The following is a 23,175-nucleotide window of genomic DNA, read 5'->3' as shown; positions in this document are numbered from 1 at the left end:
GATACTTTATTAATTACATTTCTTTTCCCCCTTTTGGTTATGATGTAATTGCTGATCCCACAGTGCTAGGTCTGGATTCATCCCTGGGAGTCCTCTCCCACATCGCCAGGGACACTTTCACCCCTGGATGTCATGTCCCACGTAGTGGGGAGGGCAATGATTTCACTTGCAGAGTTGGGTTTAGAGAGACTGAGGCCACATCTGAGCAACAACAGAGAAGTAACAGAAGTAACTCTTAGGCATGCTGATAGATAGGCTAAGCTTCTCTGCTACCTCCATAAGCTTCACAAGAGTAAGCCTCCTGATGGAGGGCATGGCCTATTGATTTGGGTGTTCCTGAAGTTTAACACAGTATCGGAATTTCCTGATGGTTTAATAGTTCCATAGTCTTTCTCCCCTCCCTCAGGGGACTTTGCCAATACCTTTTGATTATCTGAATATACTGTAGGATGTTTCTAGGCAGTATAATAATCTGTACAGGATTAAAGGACCTCTTTCTCATTCTTTGCTGTTTCAGTTATTCAAATGAGCTATACAGGTAAATTGAATTAGATTTGCCCTACAGCAAATTTCAGTTCCAGATCAAATAAGCCTTTCTTCCATTGGTCTCAAAGAGTATGTGTAGTTCTAAAATATAGACAGTCTTCCTTACCCCTATGTTCTGAATTACCCCAACCTGTTTGGCTTTGTGCTTATCTCTAAATATCAGGTTCTGTATAAAACAGCCTCTCGAAATCCAGAAATACTAATCACCACTCCGGACTTAATGTGTCTGCTCTAAAAGCTTACAGTCTAGGCCCCTCTTTTCTTATAAGCAATTTTTAAAGGTGACCATTACCATTGTTGTGTTTTTGTTTCTGGCTTATTTTTTCTCACCAAATGTCCTACATGTTTATTCACCTGGTTCAATGCCTCATGACATTGGTCCTTTTTGTAGCCACACAGCCTTTGTTCATAAGTGTACACCATCGTTTGCTGTTCTACTTCTCTGTCCGTGCGTCCTTCAGCCACCTGCATTCATGGGACATCATGTAGAGGGCCCAAAGTCCACAGTCCATCAACATTCTTAATTTTAGATAATTTCATTGCTCCCAGGGGACAGAAAACCAATAAACATGCCCTCACCAAACAGGAGATCTAAGCTTCCTCTTTTTTATTTTTATGTTTGCGCACTTAATTTATTTATTTTTATTTTTTTGAACATAACATATAAACACAAACATTCTTATCATATGATCATTCCATTCTTGGCATATAATCAATAACTCACAATATCGTCACATAGTTGTATATTCATCACCACGATCGCCCCTCAGAACATTTGCATCAATCCAGAAAGAGAAATAAAAAGAAAAAAAAATTCGTACATACCATACCCTCTCCCCCTTCACCTCACCAATCATCAGCATTTCAGTCTCCTAAATTTATTTTAACAGTTGTTTCCCCTATTATTTATTTATTTTTAATCCATATGTTTTACTCATCTGTCAATAAGGTAGATAAGAGGAGTATCAATACAAGTAAACCTCCTCTTAACTCTTGTCCCTCACCCATTATTTACCACTGCTGTTGCTGTGGTAGTGCTGATGGTTTCCTTTTAAACGTAGCTCATAGCATGCAGTATCAGTTTTCCTGAACTTAAACACTGTCATGGTCAGGTTCATGTGTCAACTTGGCCAAGTGGTGGTACCTGTTGGTTTGGTTGGGCAAGTTCTGGTCTGTCTGTTGCAATGAGGACATTTCATAGAATTAAAGCATGACCACATCAGTTGCATCCACAGCTGATTCCATTAAATCAGCCAAGGCGTGTGCCTTCTGCAATGAGTGATGCTTAATCTAATCATGGGAAGCCATTTAAGGAGAGTTCAGAAGAGACAGACTGGCTCTCTTCCTGCTTTGGCTGGCAAGGCTGTCCTGTGGAGTTCGTCCAGACCCTCCATCGGAATCTTCGGCTTCACAGCCTGCCCTGTCCTGTGGATTTTGGACTCTGCTTTCCCATGGTTATGTGAGACGCTTTTATAAATTTTATATTTGTGAATGTTCCCTGTTGATTCTGTTTCTCTAGAGAACCCTAACTAGTACAAACACTGTTTATACAAGAATCATATCTTTGAAGTAATTCTTACAAGAACTTGTTCATATTTCTAGTGTGACTCAGTGGGACACGTAGGTCTATAGAACCCCTTTCAATCTTGTTCATCTTCAATATGGTAATATTACTTCTAGACCCACTAGAGAATCACCTTCACTCCTATTTATTCCCTTACATTGAAGTTCAACCTCATTAGTAGAGCCACGTTTTAAGAAGCAAATTCTAGTAGTTAAAACAAGATTAAAATCCTTACTGGCACTTGCCAAAGAACATTAAAATCATAATTTCTAAAGTTCACAGTAAAATCTCTCTAAATTTCCTCTCCCTCTCCAGTTCTCCACAGTACCCAGAAGTCACATTTGGCAAAGGTCCCAGAGCCCTGACAGTGTTGTGTGTTAACCTACACATTCTTAAGGTCAGATGAGCAAGGTCAGTTAACTCAGGCTGCCTTCTTTTGTACAGTCCCCCTATGATTGCGTGGCTTACCTCTTGGTGTTAGAGGCCTGCATTTTCTGCTATCACTTTAGAGTGTATTCTCCAAATAGTGCCACATATGATGCTAGGTGCTGGGGTTGCAAAGATGAATAAATCAAAGTCCCAAGTTCTTTAGGGCCTCCTCTTCTGGTGAGGGGACCACCGAGCAGCATGTAACAAGCCACATGAGCTTTTCAGTCCCAAAGAAGTGGGCCTCAGTATGGCAGAGTTGGGTCTTCAAGGAGGAAAGCAGAGAAAATGGCCAGCGGAGCGGCCCGGAGCCTTGAAGACATTTTAAGTGATTTCATGTGGTTGGTGCATTAGGTTCTGTGGCAGACTGTTTTGGATTTAAAAGTGGCTGAGCTAGGATAGAGTCGGGACACCTCTGTAAAAGGCATAGATGTGCAGGCCTCAGTCTCTGTTGCTTATTGTTTTCTGTGGGTTTTTTTTTTCACAATCTTAAAAAAATGTGAAGACTATTACTGGCTTGTGAGAATTACAAAAACAGGATTGGGCTAGATTTGTCTGAGGGGACTGTGGTTTGTGAGCCTGTCCTAGATTGTTGAAACTCTCTACACCATGTTGTCTGGTGGGCAGTAGAGAACCACTGAATGTGTTTGAGATTATGGTAAGATAAGATTTTAGAAAGGTAACTTTGATTAAAAGTCCAGAGTTAACTTTGTGCTAAAAGGGGGAGAGATTGGAGTTAGAAAAAAAAGATAATATACTGTTCCTTTTACCACTGATTTTAGGGTGACATGGACCTATAAGAATTTGTTGGAATAGGTAGGGATCATAGAATTTGGTGATGGATGGGGGTCAGTATGAGGAAGTATGAGGACTTAAGCTTCACTTGAAAGTCTTAGTTGAAGGTGTACCCAGAGTTAGCCATAAATTTGTTTATAATAGCCAAAAAGACTTGGTTGGGTAGATTATGCTATAACCATATAATACAACATTATTTCATATCTTAAAAATGATATTAAAGAAATCTTTACTATTAGGTTGATGAAGAAAGTAGATTAAAAACCAGTATACTTTATTATCCATTAATGTAAAAAATCTGTAAGGTACATACTTAAATGTTTACTTTTACTGTAGTTTTCTCTGGGTAGTAGGTTATGGATGATTTAAATGTTCTCTTGCTTTTATTTTCTGATTTTTTTTTTTTCCTGATTGCATTGGGAAGAGCCTTTAGTACAAGGTAGTAGTGTTGAAGAAATTTGCAACAGTGGACATATTTGGCTTATTTCTGATCTTACGGGAAAATCATTTAGTCTTTCACCATTAAGCCATTAAGTATAGAAGTAGCTGTGAGTGTTTTCAGTTTGTGAGTTCTTATCATGAAATATTTTATCAAATGCTTTTTATGCATCTGTGTTCATCCTTATGCATCATGTGGTGTTTGTCCTATATTCTTACTAGTATGGTTTATTATATTAATTTTCAGGTGTTTAGACTAACCTTGAATTCCTGGGATAAATCCCACTTGGTCACAGTGTGTATTTATATGTCACTGGTAATTATTGAGGATATTTGTGTCTATATTCATAAGAGATGCTGGTCTGTGATATTTTTATCTTTGTCTTACTTTATTTTTAGGCTAATCTTGGACTCATAGACTGAATTAAGAGGTAGTTTCTCCTCCTATATTTTCTATAAAAGTTTGTGAAGGATTGGTGTAATTTCTTCTTTAAATATTTGATAGAATTCACCAGTGAAAGCCCTCTGGTCCTGGTCTTCTTTTTGTGAGAAAGTTTTAAATTACTAATTCAATGTCTTTACTTGTTATGAGTCTGTTAGATTCCCTTTTGCTTCTTCAGCTTTGATAATTTGTATTTTTTTTGGAATTTAAAAATTTCATCTCAATTATCTAATTTATTACCATAATATTTTTGTATAATCCTTTTTACTACCATAGGTTCGTTAATAATGTCCTATCTTCATTCCTGGCTTCGGCAATTGTGTGAATTCTCTCTTTTCCTAGGTTAGTCCAGCTAAAAGTTAATCAATTTAATCTTTTCTAAGACCCAACTTTTTATTTATTTATTTTTAAATTTTATTAATTTATTTTTAAATACCAAAAAAACACTAAATAACGCAAACATTCCTATTTTGATCATTCCATTCTACATATATAATCAGTAATTCACAATATCATCACATAGTTGCATATTCATCTTCATGATCATTTCTTGGAACATTTGCATCTATTCAGAAAAAGAAATAAAATGAAAACAGAAAAAAAAAAAAAAACCATACCATACCCCCTACCCCTCCCTCTGATCGCTAGCATTTCAAACTAAATTTATTTTAACATTTGTTCTCCCTATTATTTATTTTTATTCCATATGTTCTACTCGTCTGTTGACAAGGTAGATAAAAGCATCAGACACAAGGTTTTCACAATCACAGTCACATTGTGAATGCTATATCATTATACAGTCACCTTCAAGAAACATGGCTACTGGAATACAGCTGTACATTTTCAGGCAGTTCCCTCCAGCCTCTCCACTACATCTTGAATAACAATGTGATATCTACTTAATGCATAAGATTAACCTCCAGGATAACCTCTTGACCCTGTTTGGAATCTCTAAGCTATTGACACTTTGTCTCTCTTCACTCTTTCCCCTTTTGGTCGAGAAGGTTTTCTCAGTCGCTTGATGCTGAGTCTCACTTCATTCTAGGATTTCTGTCCCATGTTGCCAGGAAGGTCCACACTGCTGGGAGTCATGTCCCAAGTTGACAGGGGGAGGGTGGTGAGTTTGCTTGTTGTGTTGGCTGGAGAGAGAGGCCACATCTGAGCAACAAAAGAGGTTCTCTTGGGGGTGAGTCTTAGGCTTAATTTAAAGTTTCATATGAACAAACCCCAAGACTGGGGGCTCAGCCTAGAGTTTTGGTTGTCCACACTGCTTGTGTGAATATCAAGAATCCAACTTGGGGAAGTTTAATATTCCCCCTTTCTCACCATTCCCCGAAGGGGACTTTGCAAATACTTTTTTACTCAATGTACAAATCACTCTGGGATTTATCGGGGCATCACTCTGGACAAACCAACAAAATCTCATGTCCTACTTAAGGTTCCATGTACTTATGGTGTTCAGTTAAGCGGTCTACATAAGTTATATTAGGAAATGCACTAGTCAAAATATAAGTTTTGTACCAAATACGCATTTTTTGCTTTTGTCTCACACGTAAGTTGAAGTTTTAGAATATTAATTACCATCTATGTTCAGCACCCTGCAATAATGACATTCCTTTGCTCTTCCTCATGCAAAAACATTTTTAAAATTTGTACATTTAGTCACTATCATTATACATTCTAGGCATTCCTAGATTATACCATCTCAATCTTTATCGTCTATCTTTCTTTCTGATTTCATCTGTACCCCCAGCCCTCCTCCCTCTATCATACTCACATTCAGCTTCATTCAGTGTTTTAACATAATTGTATTACAGTTAGGTAGTATTGTGCTGTCCATTTCTGAGTTTTGACATTCAGTCCTGTTGCACAATCTATATCCCTTCAGTTCCGATTACCGAATATTTTGCCCTGTTTCTGTCTCCTGATGGTCTCTGTTACCAGTGAAATTCTACAAGTTTATTCAGTAATGTCAGTTTATATCAGTGAGACCATACAGTATTTGTCCTTTTGTCTCTGGCTAATCTCACTCAGCATAATGTCCTTAAGGTCCATCCATGTTGTTACATACTTCATAACTTTATTCTGTCTTACAGCTGCATTATATTCCATCGTATGTATATACCAGTTTGTTTAGCCACTCGTCTGTTGATGGACATTTTGGCTGTTTCCATCTCTTCGCAATTGTAAATAATGCTGCTATAAACATTGGTGTGCAAATGTCCACTTGTGTCCTTGCTGTCATGTCCTCTGAGTAGATACCTGGCAATGGTATTCCTGGGTCATATGGCAATTCTATATTTAGCTTTTTGAGGAACCACCAAACTGCCTTCCACAGTGGTTGTACTATTTAACAATCCCACCAATAGTGGATACGTGTGCCTCTTTCTCCACATCCTCTCCAGCACTTGTCATTTTCTGTTTTTTTCGATAATGGCCATTCTGGTGGGTGTGAGATGATATCTCATTGTGGTTTTGATTTGCATTTCTCTAATGGCCATGGAAGTTGAGCATCTCTTCATGTGTCTTTTGGTCATTTGTATTTCCTCTTCTGAGAAGTGTCTGTTCAAGTCTTTTGCCCATTTTATAAATTGGGTTGGCTATCTTTTTGTTGTTGAGTTAAACTGTGTCTTTATAAATTCTGAATACTAGGCCTTCATCTGATATGTCGTTTCCAAATATTGTCTCCCATTGTGTAGGCTGTCTTTTTACTTTCTTGATGAAGTTCTTTGATGCGTAAAAGTGTTTAATTTTGAGGAGTTCCCATTTCTTTCTTTCTTTCTTCAGTGCTTTTGCTTTGGATATAAGGTCTAGGAAACCAGGTCCAAGTATAAGATTTATAAGATATTTCCCTATACTTTCTTCTAACAGTTTTATGGTCTTAGATCGAATGTTTAGGTCTTTGATCCATTTTGAGTTAACTTTTGTTCAGGGTGTGAGATATGGGTCCTCTTTCATTCTTTCGCATATGGATGTCCAGTTCTCTAGGCACCATTTATTGAAGAGACTGTTCTGTCCCAGGTGAGTTGTCTTGACTACCTTATCAAAGATCAGTTGTCCATAGATGAGAGGGTCTATATCTGAACACTATTCGATTCCATTGGTCAATATATCTATGTTTATGCCAGTACCATGCTGTCTTGACCACTGTAGCTTCTTAATATGCCTTAAAGCAGGTAGCATGAGACCTCCGACTTCATTTTTCTTTCTCAGGATACTTTTAGCTATTCAGGGCACCCTGCCCTTCCAGATAAATTTGGTTATTGTTTTTTCTATTTCTGAAAAGTAAGTTGTTGCGATATTAATTGGTATTGCATTGAATCTGTAAATCAATTCAGGTAGAATTGACATCTTAACTATATTTAGTCTTCCAGTCCATGAACACGGTATGCCCTTCCATCTATTTAGGTCCTCTGTGATTTCTTTGAACAATTTCCTGTAGTTTTCTTTGTATAGGTCTTTTGTCTCTTTAGTTAAATTTATTCCTAAATATTTTATTCCTTTGGTTGCAATTGTAAATGGAATTCTTTTCTTGATTTCCCCCTCAGATTGTCCATTACTAGCCTATAGAAACACTGCAGAATTTTGAGTGTTGATCTTGTAACCTGCCACTTTGCTGTACTCGTGCTCTAGTAGTTTTGCTGTGGATTTTTCGGGGTTTTTGACATATAGTATCATCTGCAAATAGTGAGAGTTTTACTTCTTCCTTTCTGATTTTGATGCCTTGTATTTCTTTTTCTTGTCTAATTTTTCTGGCTAGAACTTCCAACACAATGTTGAATAACAGTGGTGATAGTGAACATCCTTGTCTTGTTCCTGATCTTAGGGGAAGAGTTTTCAGTTTTTCCCCTTTGAGGATGATGCTAGCTGTGGGCTTTTCATATATTCCCTTTATTATGTTGAGGAAGTTTCCTTCTTTTCCTATCCTTTGAAATGTTTTCAACAAGAAAGGATGTTGCATTTTGTCAAATGCCTTTTCTGCATCAATCGAGATGATCGTGGTTTTTGTGCTTTGATTTTTTGATATGGTGTGTTACATTAATTGATTTTCTTACGGTGAACCATCCTTGCATACCTGGGATGAATCCTACTTGGCCATGGTGCATAATTTCCTTCATTAGTTTTTCTCCCCCTTTTCCCTTCTCTTCCCCTTCTGGAACATCCACAACACGTATATTCATGCGCTTTATGTTATCATTCAATTCCCTGAGTCCCTGCTCATATTTTTCCATTTTTTTCCCTACAGTTTCTTTTGCTTGTCAGATTTCAGATGTCCTATCCTCCAGTTCACTAATCCTATCTTTCCCTCTTGAAATCTGACATTGTAGGTTTCCATGGTTTTTTCATCTCTTCTACTGTGCCTTTCATTCCCGTAAGTTCTACGATTTGTTTTTTCAGGCTTTCAATTTCTTCTTTTTGTTCATTCCTTGCCTTCTCTGTATCCTCCCTCAATTCATTGATTTGAATTTTGATGAGGTTTTCCATATCTGTTCGGGCATTCTGAATTAATTGTTTCAACTCCTGTATCTCATTTGAATTGTTGATGTGTTCCTTTGGGCCATTTCTTCAATTTTCTTAGTGTGATTCGTTACTTTTTGTTGGCGTCTAGCCATTTAACTACTTTAATTAGTTTATTCTGGAGATTGTTTTCACTATTTTTTTCCCTAGGATTTTATTGCTGGATGATTTTGTTTTTTGACATTCAGTTCAGCTTATTCTAGTTCTCTAGGTTAGGTTTTGTTTACTAGATCAGAATTTTTAAGATCTTGTCTTTTCGTTTATTACCTTGACTGCATGGTACCTTTCCCCCACCCCTTAGGAGAGTCTACTTAGGTATTGTAGATCTCAGAGCGATTTTCCCAGAGCAAACTTTTCTCTGAGGAGGAAAGAGTCAACTGCATCAGTTTCCCCTTAGGCTGAGACCCAGCAGATTAAAGGAATTTCCTATGAAGTCTCTGGACTCTGCGTTTTTCCTACCCTGCCCAATATGTGGCACTTTTCTCCCTGCAGGTCCCACCAGCATAAGGTGATGCGGTACCTTTAACTTCAGCAGTCTCTCCCTGCTGGAGGCGTGGTGAAGACAGAGGAGAGGTTGTAGGCTGGCTTTAATAGCTTCCCTTTTCCAGACCCTGGGGTCTGAATTCCTTGAGGGAGGGATTCCACCTGAGCTGAGCCCCACCTCTCTCCTGGGGAAGGCACAGGCTCCTGAGGAACTCTCAAAGAAGCATGTGTCTGCCTAGGCCTGGGGCAGTGGAGCCCGAAAAGCCTTGCAGCTGTATCCAAAGAGTAAGCAATCCATAGAAACAGCCATAAAAGAGAAAAAGGAAAATTTTTTCAGAGTAGGACCCTGTTCTTGTGGTTTGCCAGTGAAAAGGTTATGTTGGTACGTTGCTGTGTGTATCTCCAGGTCCTATGTGTCCCCTCTTTTCCTGCAGGGCCCAGACCTTTTCAGATCCAAAAAAACCTTTTTTTTTTCTTTTTTCTTTTTCTTGTCATCCCTGCCCCCTCTATGGCGGGGAAACCTCTGCTTTTACTTAAGGTTCAACTGAGCTGGGGTCCAATTTTTAGTAGTCAGAATTTGTTAATTAATTCCACAGTTGGAGTTTGGTTGTGCTCAGTCCCTGCTGCTTGTAAAGTCCCTTTCCTTTCCCCTCTGGGAAGCAGCCTGTGGGGGAGGGGCCCTGGCCATGGCAGCCTGTGGAACTCACGGTTCTGGGGGGTCTCACGGAAGGTCCAGCTGGTCCAGACTGGGGTACGCTGTGTGTCTGGTCACTGGCGTGGCCCCAGCAATTTTTGTGTACTGTTTCTGGCTATTTATTAGCTGCTCTGGAGGACGAATTAAATTCCGTGTCTTGCTAAGCCGCCATCTTGGTTCTTCTCCCCCATTTGGTTACTTTTTATAATGTCTTTCACCTTACTGAAATTCTGTGTTTGTTAGTTCACTGTCGTCACCTTTTCCTTTAATTCTATATATATATATATATATATATATATATATATATATTTTAAAGCATGGGCAGGCATCGGGAACCGAACCCAGGTCTCTGGCTTGGCACGCGAGAACTCTGCCTGCTGGACCACCATGACCTGCTCCTTTTAATTCTTTAAATATGGTTTCTTTGAATTCCTTGAAAATATTTATAAAAACTGGTTTAAATTCTTAGTCTGCTAAGTACAACTTCTAGGATTCCTCAGTACCAGCTCCTGTAGACAGCTTTTTTCCCTCATTGTGGATCAAACTTCCCTGCTTCTTTGGATATCTCAGTTTTTTGTTGTTGAAAGCTGGGCATTTTAGATAATGTATTGTGGCAGCTTTGAATTTTGATGACTTCCTCCCTGAAGCAATTTTTGTCCGTCTGTCTGTCTGTCTCTTGTTTTGTGGCATGACTTTGACGGACCTATGATAGCCATCTCCATTGTGTTGAGTGGCTGCTATGTCTCTGCAATTTTTAGCTTTTGTTCTCGTTTTAATTTTCAAGGCTGTATTCTGAGAAGTCATCACTGTGCCTGTCTTGGTGCCCAGTCTGGAGCCTGGATGGAGTGGCCACCGTAGACTTCGACCCTTGGCTCCCTGGGGCTCTGCCTTACCAGTCATTCTGCGTGGGTAGACTAAGGGAGCACAGTTGGCTGCAGGCCGTTTTTCCTTGGCTTTTTTACCTTCTTTGGATCCTTCCACACTGCCTCTGTGCAGATTCTCAGGTTTGGCCGGGAGTGAGTGGCTGGTCAAGTGCGAGCTTTTCCTATTCTGCCCTGGGCATGTGAGCAGCTGCCCAGTCAGAAGTGGGCTTGCCGTGTTACGACCACCCTGTCAGGGTTGCTAACTGTTGCCTCTCCACCTTGCTGCCACCAATGCTTCTTGGTGTGGGGGTAACAGGTTATTACTAGAGCAATACTGATATTTGTCATAACTTTTACTTGATATTTTGAGAACATTCCCAGTTCTGACAGCTGATCATATAGTATTTAAATTAGTACTTAGTATTTAGAATTTAAGAAATTCTGATATCTGAATTTGTAGGTATTTGTCCTTGTTGCCTTAGTTTTAAATTTGTTTGTGAAACCTACTGTGCAAGCACAGGTTTTACAATGATTATCTGAATACGTTATTTAAATATGCCTATATATAATCTAAGATCCATTTTTTTTGGATCTTCATTTTCTTAAAAATATTTTTAAAAATATAAATGAATGAATGAGTGAGCATGCACAGTGCTCCATGCCAAGTGGGCCCCTGTGGTCACTGCAGCAGAGCTGCCACTTCTTGTGGCACCCACCCTGGAGCACCTCCAAACCTCCTGCTCTGGTAGGAGGAGGAAGAGAGCTCCATCAACTCCACTGCTGTTCCCAAAGCTCAGCAGGTTTACAGTGCTTTGTGGATTGTTGCATGTTGCCTGCAGGTTGGTGAGATATTTCTGGAATTTATTTAGGTGCGTTTTGTAAAGACAAAGTTGGTATAAATATACCTGATTGAATGCACACCCTTTCTCCAGTGATTAGTGAAGACACTTCCATTATTTTGAGAATTCTTACACTTCCCAGGGTTTGCTTTTGGCTTCTTATAGTATGTTGATGTCTATTGCTTTTTGTGCCAACACCAAGGCATGTGTTGTGTATAGCTGTGAGCATGTTTCCTTAAGGTTCAGCTGGAAGTGCCTTTCCTGTGGTTACTCCAGCTGGGGTGGTACACAACCAGTGATTGCACAAAAACTGTCCCGTTATTGACATATGTTAGCAGTGGCAGGTGACAGATAGTGAGTGCTCATTCCTTTAAGAAGCACACATTCAAGGCTTTCTCTGCACTGGGAAACATAGCAGTAACCAAAGCTCAGTGTCGATGCCCTCAGGAAGCATCTGACATCCTGATGGGTGAGTCAGGTGTTAAATACATTTATCATATGCTGGTGGGCAGTGGTTTGGCTCAGGTCTCCCAACCAGGCCATGTGGACAAGAGCAGATCGAAGATGGGAGTGTGAAATATGTTTCTAGAGCAGGAAAACAAGGTCCTAGCCCAAAGAACCCCATTTGGGAGCCGTCCTGATTAGGAAGCCTGCTAACCCTAGTAAACTGGGCACCCCAGAAATAACAGTCACAGCTATAAGGTGATACGTAACCTGGTCTTTAATGCCTGATGAATTCACTCATTCATTCATTTATATATTTAAAAATATTTTTGAGAAAATGAAGATCCCCAAAAAATGGATCTTAGCTTATATATAGGCATATTTAAATAACGTATTCAGATAATCATTGTAAAACCTGTGCTTGCACAGTAGGTTTCACAAACAAATTTAAAACTAAGGCAACAAGGACAAATACCTACAAATTCAGATCACAGTTTCTTAAGTTGTAAATACTAAGTACTAACTTAAATACTATATGATCAGCTGCCAGAACTGGGAATGTTCTCAAAATATCAAGTAAAAGTTATGACAAATATCAGCATTGCTCTAGTAATAACCTATTACCGAACATTTTCCTGATTTCAGGAAATACAGAGATACAGATGTTTTTACAGTTAACATATGAAAATCTTTTTTTGTTAACATATGAAAATCTTAACCACCAAAAAGATGTCTAAGTTAGCTTATCCATAGGCATATTTCAATATATGTTTCAGAAACCAATTTAAAATTCAAACAAGCAAGGAAAAAAATCTACAGATGCAGACATCAGAGTTTCTTAAATTCTAAATATTAGACACTATCTTAAATACCATTTAATGAACCATCAAAACTAATGTACCTTCTCAAAATATCAAGTAGAAAGTTGTAACTATCAATTGTGCTTTAGTAAAGACCTATGGACCTATGTAACTAAATGTATTAACTAGGGTTCTCTAGAGAAATAGAATCAGCAGGATATATCTGTACATATAAAATTTATAAAAGTGTCTCATACGACCACGGGGATGTAAGAGTTCAAGATCCTAGGGCAGACTGCGAGCTGGCAGCTCAAATGAAGGTCCTCAACGAAATCTCAGGAAAGGATGCCTGACTGAAGCAGTAAGAGTGATTGTCTCTTCTGAATCCTCCATAAAAGCCTTCTGGTGATTAGATTAAATGTCACTCATTGCAGAAGACATTCCCCTTAGCTGATTACATTTGCAAGTCAGCGAGTGTGGTCATGATTTAAGTCCATGGAATGTCTGTATAGCAGCAGGCAGGCCAGAACTTGCCTGACCAGACCAGCCGGACATTATCACCTGGCCAAGTTGACACATGAACCTGACCATCACACTAAACATTTTCAAGTTTTTGATTTCAGGGATCTAACTTATCTAATATTATTATAGCTGCCTATAGTTTTTTTAGATTGTAAAATATGTAACATATATACAAAGCAAAGAAAGAAAAAAGCAGTAGTTTTCAAAGCACACTTCAACAAGCAGCTACAGAATAGGTCCCAGAGTTTGTCATGAGCTAACATTCCATCAGCTCAGATTTTTCCTTCTAGCTACTCCAAAACACTGGACGCTTTACCAGAGTCATAATAACAGAATTATACGGTGTCTGTCTTTTTGTGTCCGGCTTATTTCACTCAGCATTATGTCTTCAAGGTTCATCCATGTTGTCTTATATTTTTAGACATCATTTCATCTTACTGCTGTATAATATTCCATCATATGTAGTTATCACATTTTGTTTATCTACTTGTCTGTTCATGGGTACTTGAATTGTTTCCATCTCTTGGCAATTGTGAATAGTGCCACTGTGAACATCGGTGTGCAAATGTCTGTTCGTGTCATTGTTTTCAGCTCTTCTGGGTATATACCGAGTATTGGTATTGCTGGGTCATTGGGCAGCGCAATATTTAGTTTTCTGAGAAATTACCAAACTAACATTCCATGATCAGTTTGGATTGTATATCATCCCACCAGCAGTGAATAAGTATTCCAATTTCTCCATATCTTCTCCAACATTTATAATTTTGTTTGTTTAATAGCAACTGTTCTTATAGATCTGAGTTGATATTTCATTGTGGTCTTGCATTTCCGTTATAGCCAGTGAAAATGAGCATCTCTTCATGTGTTTTTTAAACATCTGTATTTCCTCTTCAGAAGAGTATCTATTCTTGTCTGCTGCCCATTTTATAATTGGGTTGTTTATTCTTTTGTTGTTGAGTTGTATAATTTCCTTATGTACATGGGATTTCAAGCCTCTGCCTGTTAAGTGGTTTGCAAGTATTTTCTCCCATTGCATTGGCTGCCTTGTCACTTTTTTAGCAAAATCCTCTAAGGCGTAGAAACTCATAATCTTTGGGAGTTTCCATTTGTCTACTTTTACTTTCATTGCTTGTGCTTTAGGTGTGTAATTTAAGAAGCCACTTCCTATTACTAGATCTTGAAGATGTTTCCCTACATTTTCTTCTAGAAATTTTATGGTACTGTCTCTTACATTTAGTTCTTTAATCCATTTTGTATTAGTTTTTGAAAAGGGTGTAAGGTAGGGGTCATCTTTCATTCTTATAGCTATTATAGTCCACTTCTCCCATGCCCATTTATTGAAAAGACTGTTCTGTACCAGTTCATTGGATTTGGGTGCCTTATTGAAGATCAAATGTCCATAAATTTATTAGTGTAACTCTGCACTTTCAATTCTATTCCATTGGTCGATCCTTCTTTGTGCCAGTACCATGCTGTTTTGACCACTGCCGCTTTATAGTAAGCTTTAGTCAGGAGTGATAGTCCCCCCGCTTTGTTCTTCTTTTTTAGGATATCTTTAGCTATTCAAGGTCTCTTTCCCTTCCATATAAACTTCATAAGCAGCTTTTCCAAGACTTTAAAGTAGGTTATTGGGATTTTAGGTAGTATTGCATTGAATTTGTAGATCAGTTTGGGTAGAATTAACATCTTGACAACTTTCAACGTTCCTATCCATGAGCATGGAATGTCTTTCCATCTATCTAGGTCATTTAAAAATTTTTTTTGGTAATTTTTTGTAATTTTCTGTGTTTAAGTCCTTGGCATCCCTGGTTGGACTTATTCGTAGATACCTAATTCTTCTGGTCACTATTCTGAATGGAAACTTTTTCTTGGTTGTCACCTCAGATAGGTCATTGCTTGTGTATAGAAACATTATTGATTTTTGTACATTTAATCTTGTATCCTGCCACATTGATGAATTTATTTATTAGCTCAGGTAGCTTTGCTGTAGATTTCTCAGGCTTTTCTAAGTATCGAATTATGTTATCTGCAAATAATGGAAGTTTTACTTTATCCTTTCTTATTTGGGTGTCTTTTGTTTCTTTCTCTTATCTAATCACTCCATCTAGGACTTCTAGTACAATGTTGAATAATAATGGTGACAGTAGACATCCTTGTCTTGTTCCTGCTCTTAGGGGGAATACTTTCAATTTCTTACGATTGAGTATGGTGCTGGCTATGGGTTTTTCATATATGTCCTTTATGATTTTGAGAAAGTTTCCTTTAATTCCTAACTTTTGAAATTTTTCTATCCAGAAAGAATGCTGTATTTTGTTGAATGCTTTTTCAGTATCAATCGTTAAGATCATGTGATTTTCCCCTTTTGATATGTTAATGTGCTGTATTACGTTGATTGATTTTGTTATGTTGAACCACCATTGCATTCTTTGTATGACTCTCACTTGGTCATGGCGTATAATTCTTTTAATGTGTTTTTGGATTTGATTTCCTAGCATTTTGTTAAGAATTTTTGCATCTGTATTCATTAGGGAGATTGGTCTGTGGTTTTCCTTTCCTGTATCATCTTTATCTGATTTTGGTATTAGAGTGATGTTGGCTTCATAAAATGAGTGGGGTAGTATTCCTTTTTTCTTAGTTTTTTAGAAGAGTTTGAGCAGCATTATTGTTAGTTATTTTTGAAGTGTTTGATAAAATTCCCCTGTGGAGCCATCTGGTCCTGGGCTTTTCTTGGTGGGAAGATTTTTGATAAGTCATTGAATCTCTTTACTTGTCATTGGTTTTTTGAGATCTTCTATTTCTTCTCAATTCAGTATAGGTAATTTTAACGAATTTGTCCTAGGGATTTGTTTCTAGGAATTTGCCCATTTCATGTAAGTTGTCCTGTTTACTGTCGTATACTTCATAATATTCCCTTGTGATTTTAAAAATTTCTTCATGATTTGAGATAACCCCCTCCCCCATTTCTGATTTTGTTTATTTGTGTTCTCTCTTTTTCTTTGTTAGTCTAGCTAGGAATCCATCAATTTTATTGATTTCCTCAAACAACCAATTTTGGTTTTGTTGAATCTTTCTGTTCTTTTATTGTTCTCCAGTTTGTTTATTTCTGCTTTAATCTTTATTATTTCTCTTCTTTTAATTGCTTTAGTGTTAGTCAGCTGTTCTTTCTCTAAATTCTGCACGTGAGCAGTTTAATCTTCAGGTTTTTCTTGTTCTTGCTTTTTAATACAGGCATTTAGGGCAATAAATTTTCCTCTCAGCACTGCCATTGCTGCATCCTAGAAGTTTTTATATCTTGTATCCTCATTATCATTCATCTCCATATATTTATTCATTTCTCTAGAAATTTCTTCCTTGACCCACTGATTATTTGAGAGTGTGCTGTTTACTCTCTGCACAGTTGTGAAAGCTCTGGTTCGTTGGTGGTTATTGATTTCCAGCTTTATTCTTTTGTGATCAGAGAAAGTACTTTGTATCATTTCTAGCTTATTAAATTCATAAAGATCTCAGTTTGTCTCCCAGCATGCAATCTATCCTGGAAAACATTCCTATGTGCTAGAGAAGAATGTATATCCTGGTGTTTTGGGGTATAATGATCCATATATTTGTCTATTAGGTCTAACTCATTTATCCCATTGTTTAATTTCTCTGTTTCCTTGTTGATCCTCTGCCTAGTTGCTCTATCTATAGAGGAGAGTAGTGTATTGAAGTCTCCCACTATTACTGTTGAAATGTCTATAGCTCCCTTCAGTTTTCCTAATATGTGCAGCATGTACTTTTGAGTGCCTTGGTTGGGAGCATGCACATTTATGATTGTTATTTCTTCCTGGTGAATTGTCCCTTTTATTAATAGATAGTGTCCTTCTTTGTCTCTTATGATGTCTTTGCATTTAAAGTCTATTTTATCTGATTTTATTATAGCTGCTCCTGCTTTCTTTTGGTTACAGCTTGCAAAGAACATCTTTTTTCATCCTTTTATTTTCATTTGAGTCTAAGATACATCTCTTCTAAACAGCATGTAGATGAGTTATGTTATTAATCCATTCTTCCAGTCTTCTTTTTTCTTAATATTTTTATTGAGAAATCTTCTCACACATACAGTCTAGACATAGTATAAAATCAGTGGTGCACAATATGATCACATAATTTTGTGTTCATCACCATGATCATTTTAGAACATTTGCATCACTCCAGAGAAAGAAATAAAAAGAAAAAGCTCATACATTCCATATACCATACACCTCGCTCTCATTGATCACTAGTATCTCAATTTACCCAGTTTTTAAACCTCTTATGCCCTCTTATTTATTTTTCCTTATTCTTTTATTCATCTGACTATGCCCTGAATAAAGGCGCACCAGGCACAAGGTTTTCACAATCACACAGTCACATTGTAAAAGCTATATAGTTATACAATCATCTTCTAGAATCAAGGCTAGTGGAACAGAGTTCAACAGTTTCAGGTACTCCTCTAGCCAGTCCACTGCATCATAAACCAAAAACGAGTATCTGTATAATGCTTAAGAATAACATCCAGGATACTCTCTCGACTCTGTTTGAAATCTATCAGCCACTGAAACTATTTCATTTCTCCCTTCTCCCTTTTGGTCAAGAAGGTTTTCTCAGTGCCATGATGTTGGGTCCTGGCACATGCCAGGAGTTCTATCCCATGTTACCAGGGAGATTTACACCCCTAGGAGTCATGTCCTGGCTAGTGGGGAGGGCAGTGACTTCACTTGCTGAATTGGTTCAGAGAGAGAGGCCACATCTGAGCAACAAAAGAGGTTGTCCCGGGGGTGACTCTTAAGCATAATTATAGGTAGGCTTAGCTTCTCCTTTGTAAGAACAAGTTTCAGAGGGGCGAACCCTGAATTGAGGGTGCAGCATATTGAATTGGTTGTCCCCACTGCTTGCAAGATTATCAGAAATTCCCCAGAAAAAGTTGAATATTTCCTTTCTCCCTAGTCCCCCAAGGGGATTTTTTTTTTAACTTTTTAAATTGTATAGCATAACATATACAAAGCAAAGAAATAAAAAAGCAATAGTTTTCAGAGTACTCTTCAACAAGTGATGACACGATAGATCACAAAATTTGTCATGGGCTACCATACGATCCTCTCATATTTTTCCTTCTGGCTGCTCCAGAATATAGGAGGCTAGAGGGCTTAAATACTTTTTTATCATTACAATGGACTTTTTTTCCTTCTTTTTTTTTTTTTTTGTGAACAATAACATCTATACAAAAAAGCTGTAAATCCCAAAGCACAGCACCACAATTAGTTGTAGAACATATTTTAGAGTTTGACATGGATTACAATTTCACAATTTTATGTTTTTACTTCTAGCTGCTCTAAAATACTGGAGACTAAAAGAGATATCAATTGAATGATTCAGCATTCATAGTCATTTGTTAAGTCCTATTTTCTAAGTATAATTCCACCTTCAACTTGATCTTTCCATACCTCTGTATGGAGTTGTTTGGGCTATGGCAATTCGAAAGTTTTGATATTGGAAGGGTCTGTCACTAATGTGGGGTAGAGAGATGAAGCGATCTGATGTTCTGGAGAGGCTGGGCTAGGTTTCAAAACTTATCTGGACCAGGGACCTATCTGGAGGTTGTAGGTTTCTGGAAAGTTACTCTAGTGCCTGTGGAATCTTATAAATTGCCCTAGGTGTTCTTTAGGATTGGCTGGAATGGTCCTGGTTGGGGGTTGGCAGGTTGTGATGGGTAGCAAGGTCTACCTGAAGCTTGCTTAAGAGAAACAGAGCCTCTCGACTCTATTTGAATGCTCTCTGCCACTGATACTTTATTAATTACACTTCTTTTCCCCCCCCTTTTGGTTATGATGTAATTGCTGATCCCATGATGCCAGATCTGTATTTGGCCCTGGGAGTCCTCTCCCATGTTGCCACGGAAACTTCACCCATGGATGTCATGTCCCATGTAGGGGGAAGGGCAATGATTTCACTTGTAGAGTTGGGCCTAGAGAGACTGAGGCCACATCTGAGCAACAACAGAGGTCCTCCAGAAGTAACTCTTAGGCATGACTATAGGTAGTCTAAGCTTCTCTGCTACCTCCATAAGCTTCACAAGAATAAGCCTCCTGATCAAGGGCATGGCCTGTTGATTTGGGTGTCCCTAAAGTTTGACACAGTAGCAGGGGATTCCCTCATGGTACGGTTTAATAGTTCCATAGTCTTTGTCCCCCTCCCCCAGGGGACTTTGCCAGCACTTTTTGATTATCTGGTTAATATATTCTAGGATGTTTCCAGGCATTAAAATATTTATTTATTTATTTATTAAACGTAAAAACATACAAACACAAACATTCTTATTCTTATCTATTCCCTTACATTGGCGTTCAACCTCATTAGCTAATGGTTCTCCCATCTCTAGCTTCTATGTATCTCTAAGCTTCCTATCGTCTATATTATATGTCTATTATTATACCTTTATGCTGGTTATAAATGTGGACTCATGCAGTATCTATCCTTTTGTGTCTGGCTAGCTTCCCTTAGCATTATGTCCTCAAGGCTCATCCATCTTGTCATGTGCTTCAGGACGTCATTTTGTCTTACTGCTCCATAATACTCCATCATATGTATATAGCGCATTTTGTTGATCCACTTGTCTCTTGATGGATATTTGGTTTGTTTCTATCTTTTGGCGATTGTGAATAATGCTGCTTTGAACATCGGTGTGCAAATGTCTGTTTGTATCATTGCTTTTGGCTCTTCTGGGTATATACCAAGTAGTACTATTGCTGGGTCATAGGGCAACTTGATAATGTAGTTTGCTAAGGAGCTGCCAAACAGTCTTCCATCGTGGCTGCACCGTTAAAAATTCCCACCAGCAGTGCATAAGTATTGCTGTTTCTCCACATCCTCTCCAACATTTATAGTTTTCTGTTTGTTTAACAGCAGCCATTCTTAAAGGTGTGAGGTGATATCTCATTGTAGTCTTGATCTGCATTTCCCTTATTGCCAGTGGAAATGAGCATCTCTTCCTGTGCTTTTGAGCCGTTTATATTTGCTCTTCAGAAAAATGCCTATGCGTTTCTTTATCCCATTTTATAATTGGATTGTTTATTCTTTTGTTGTTGAATTGTATGATTCCTTTGTATATACAGGGTATCAAACTTTTGTCTGATATGTGATTTCCAAATATTTTCTCCCACTGAGTTGGCTGCCTTTTCACCTTTTTGACAAAGTCTTTTGAGTGCAGAAGCATTTGATTTTGAGGAGTTTCCATTTATGTGTTTTTTCTTTTTTTGCTTGTGCTTTGTATGTAAAGATAGGAAAGCTACCTCCTATTACTAGGTCTTGAAGATGTTTTCCTACATTTTCTTCTAGAAGCTTTATGGTGCTAGTTCTTATATTTAGGTGTTTGATCCACTTTGAGTTAATTTTTGTGTAGGGTGTAAGATAGAGGTCCTCTTTCATTCTTTTGGCTATTGATATCCAGTTCTTCCATGCCCACTTACTGAAAAGACTATTTTGTCCTAGTTCAGAGGATTTGGGGGCCTTGTCAAAAATCAGTTGAACAGAGATTTGGTAGTCTATTTCTGCAGTCTTGGTACAATTCCGTTGGTCAGTGCTTCTGTCTTTGTGCCAGTACCATGCTGTTTTGACCTCTGTGGCTTTATAATATGTTTTAAAGTCAGGGAGTGTTAATCCTCCCACTTGGTTCTTCTTTTTTAGAATGCTTTTACCTATTCAGGGTCTCTTTCCCTTCAAGATGAATTTGGTAGTTAGCTTTTCCAAATCTTCAAAGTACATTGTTGGAATTTTGATTGGTACTGTCTTGAATCTGTAGATCAGTTTGGGGAGAATTGACATCTTAACTATATTTAGCCTTCTAATCCGTGAGCAGGGAATGTCTTTCCGCCTATTTAGATCTCCTTTGATTTCTTTTAGTACTATTACATAGTTTTCTGTGTACAAGTCCTCAAAATCCCTAGTTAAGTTGATGTGGTAGTTAGATTCAGTTGTCAACTTAGTTAGGTGAATGTGCCTAGTTCTGTTGCTGTGGACATGAGCCAGTGGTAACGTGAACCTCATCTGTTGCTGATTACATCTGCAGTCAGCTGGGAGGTGTGCCTGCTGCAATGAATGATGTTTGAGTTAATTGGCTGGTGCTTAAATGAGAGAGCGCAACGTAGTACAGGCCAAGAAGCTCAGCATACCTCATTTCAGCACTCGCAGCTCAGCCCAGGCCTTTGGAGATGCAGAAAGAAATCACTATGGAGAAACTTGTTGGAACCCAGAGGCCTGGAGAGAAGGCCAGCAGAGACCACCCTGAGCCTTCCCACGTAAGAAAGAACCTCAGATTGAAGTTTGCTGCCTTACCTCTGAAGAACTAATGAAATAAATCCCCTTTTATTAAAGCCAATCCATCTCTGGTGTGTTGCATTCTGGCAGCTAGCAAACTAGAGCAGTTGATTCCTAAGTATTTGATTCTTTTAGTTTGCTGCTTTGAATGGAATTTTTTCCTTAACTGACTCCTCAACCAGCTCATTGCTTGTGTATAGAAATGTTACTGATTTTTGGACATTAAGTTTATGTCCTGCCACGTTGCTGAATTTGCTTATTAGCTCCAGTAACTTTGCTGTAGATTTCTCAGGATTGTCCAAGTATAATATCGTATTACCTGCAAATAATGAGAGTTTTTCTTCTTCCTTTCCAATTTACTTCCTTCCTTTCCTTTTATTTCTTTGTCCTTCTGATTGCTCTAGCTAGAACTTCTAGCACAGTGTTAAATAATTGTGGCGACAATGGGCATCCTTGTCTTGTACCTAATCTTAGGGGGAAGGCTTCCAGTTTCTCTCCATTGATTATGATGCTGGCTATCAGTTTTTCATATATTCCCTTTATCATATTGAGGTAGTTACCTTTGATTCCTATCTTATGGAGTGTTTTTATCAGAAAAGGATGCTGAATTTTGTTGAACGCTTTTTCAGCAGCAGTTGAAATGATCATGTGATTTTTCCCTTTTAATTTTTTAATGCGCTGTATTACATTAATTGATTTTCCTTATTTGAACCATCCTTGCATTCCTGGTATAAACCCCACTTGGCCATGGTGTATAATTCTTTTAACATGCTGTTGGATTCGATTTGCTACTATTTTATTGAGAATTTTTGCATCTGTGTTCATTAGGGAGACTGTGCTGTAGTTTTCCTTTCTTATAACATATTTACCAGGTTTTGGTATTAATGATACTAGCTTCATAAAATGAGTTTGGTAGAGTTCTTTTTTCCTCAGTTTTTTGGAGAAGTTTGAGCAGGATTGGTGTTAGTTCTTTCTGGAATGTTTGGTAAAATTCCCCTATGAAGCCATCTGGCCTTGGGCTGTTCTTTGCAGGAAGATTTTTGATGACTGATTGAATCTCTTTACTTGCGGTTGGTTTGTTGAGATCTTCTGTTTCTTCCTGAGTCAGTGTAGATTGTTTGTGTGTCTCCAGGAATTTGTCCATTTCATCTGAGTTGTCTAATTTGTTGGCATGTAGTTGTTCTTAGTATCCTCTTATGATTTCTTTTATTCCTTCAAGTTCTGTGGTAATACACCCCTTCTCCTTTCTGCTTTTGTTTGTTTGCATCCTCTCTTTTTCTTTGTCAGTCTTGCCAGTGGCCCATCAATTTTATTGATTTTCTCAAAGAACCAACTTTTGGTTTAGTTGATTCTTCCTAGTGTTTTTTTTTTCTCCCATTCATTCATCTCTGCTTTAATCTTTGTCATTTCTCTTCTCCTATTTGTTTTGGGGTTAGTTTACTGTTCTTTTTCAAGTTCCTCCAGGTGTGCTGT

At 38.1% G+C, this 23,175-nt stretch overlaps 1 protein-coding gene across 8 annotated transcripts in view; it reads left to right on the top strand.

Annotated features, from left to right (window-relative positions):
• Nucleotides 1-23,175, top strand: part of EHMT1 (euchromatic histone lysine methyltransferase 1) — a 342,941-nt gene that overhangs the window by 73,713 nt on the left and 246,053 nt on the right. The window lies entirely within an intron of this gene.

The sequence above is a fragment of the Tamandua tetradactyla genome, chromosome 2 (assembly GCF_023851605.1).
Source record: "Tamandua tetradactyla isolate mTamTet1 chromosome 2, mTamTet1.pri, whole genome shotgun sequence".
Lineage (NCBI taxonomy): Eukaryota > Metazoa > Chordata > Mammalia > Pilosa > Myrmecophagidae > Tamandua > Tamandua tetradactyla.
This window is presented reverse-complemented; position numbering and strand designations above follow the sequence as displayed.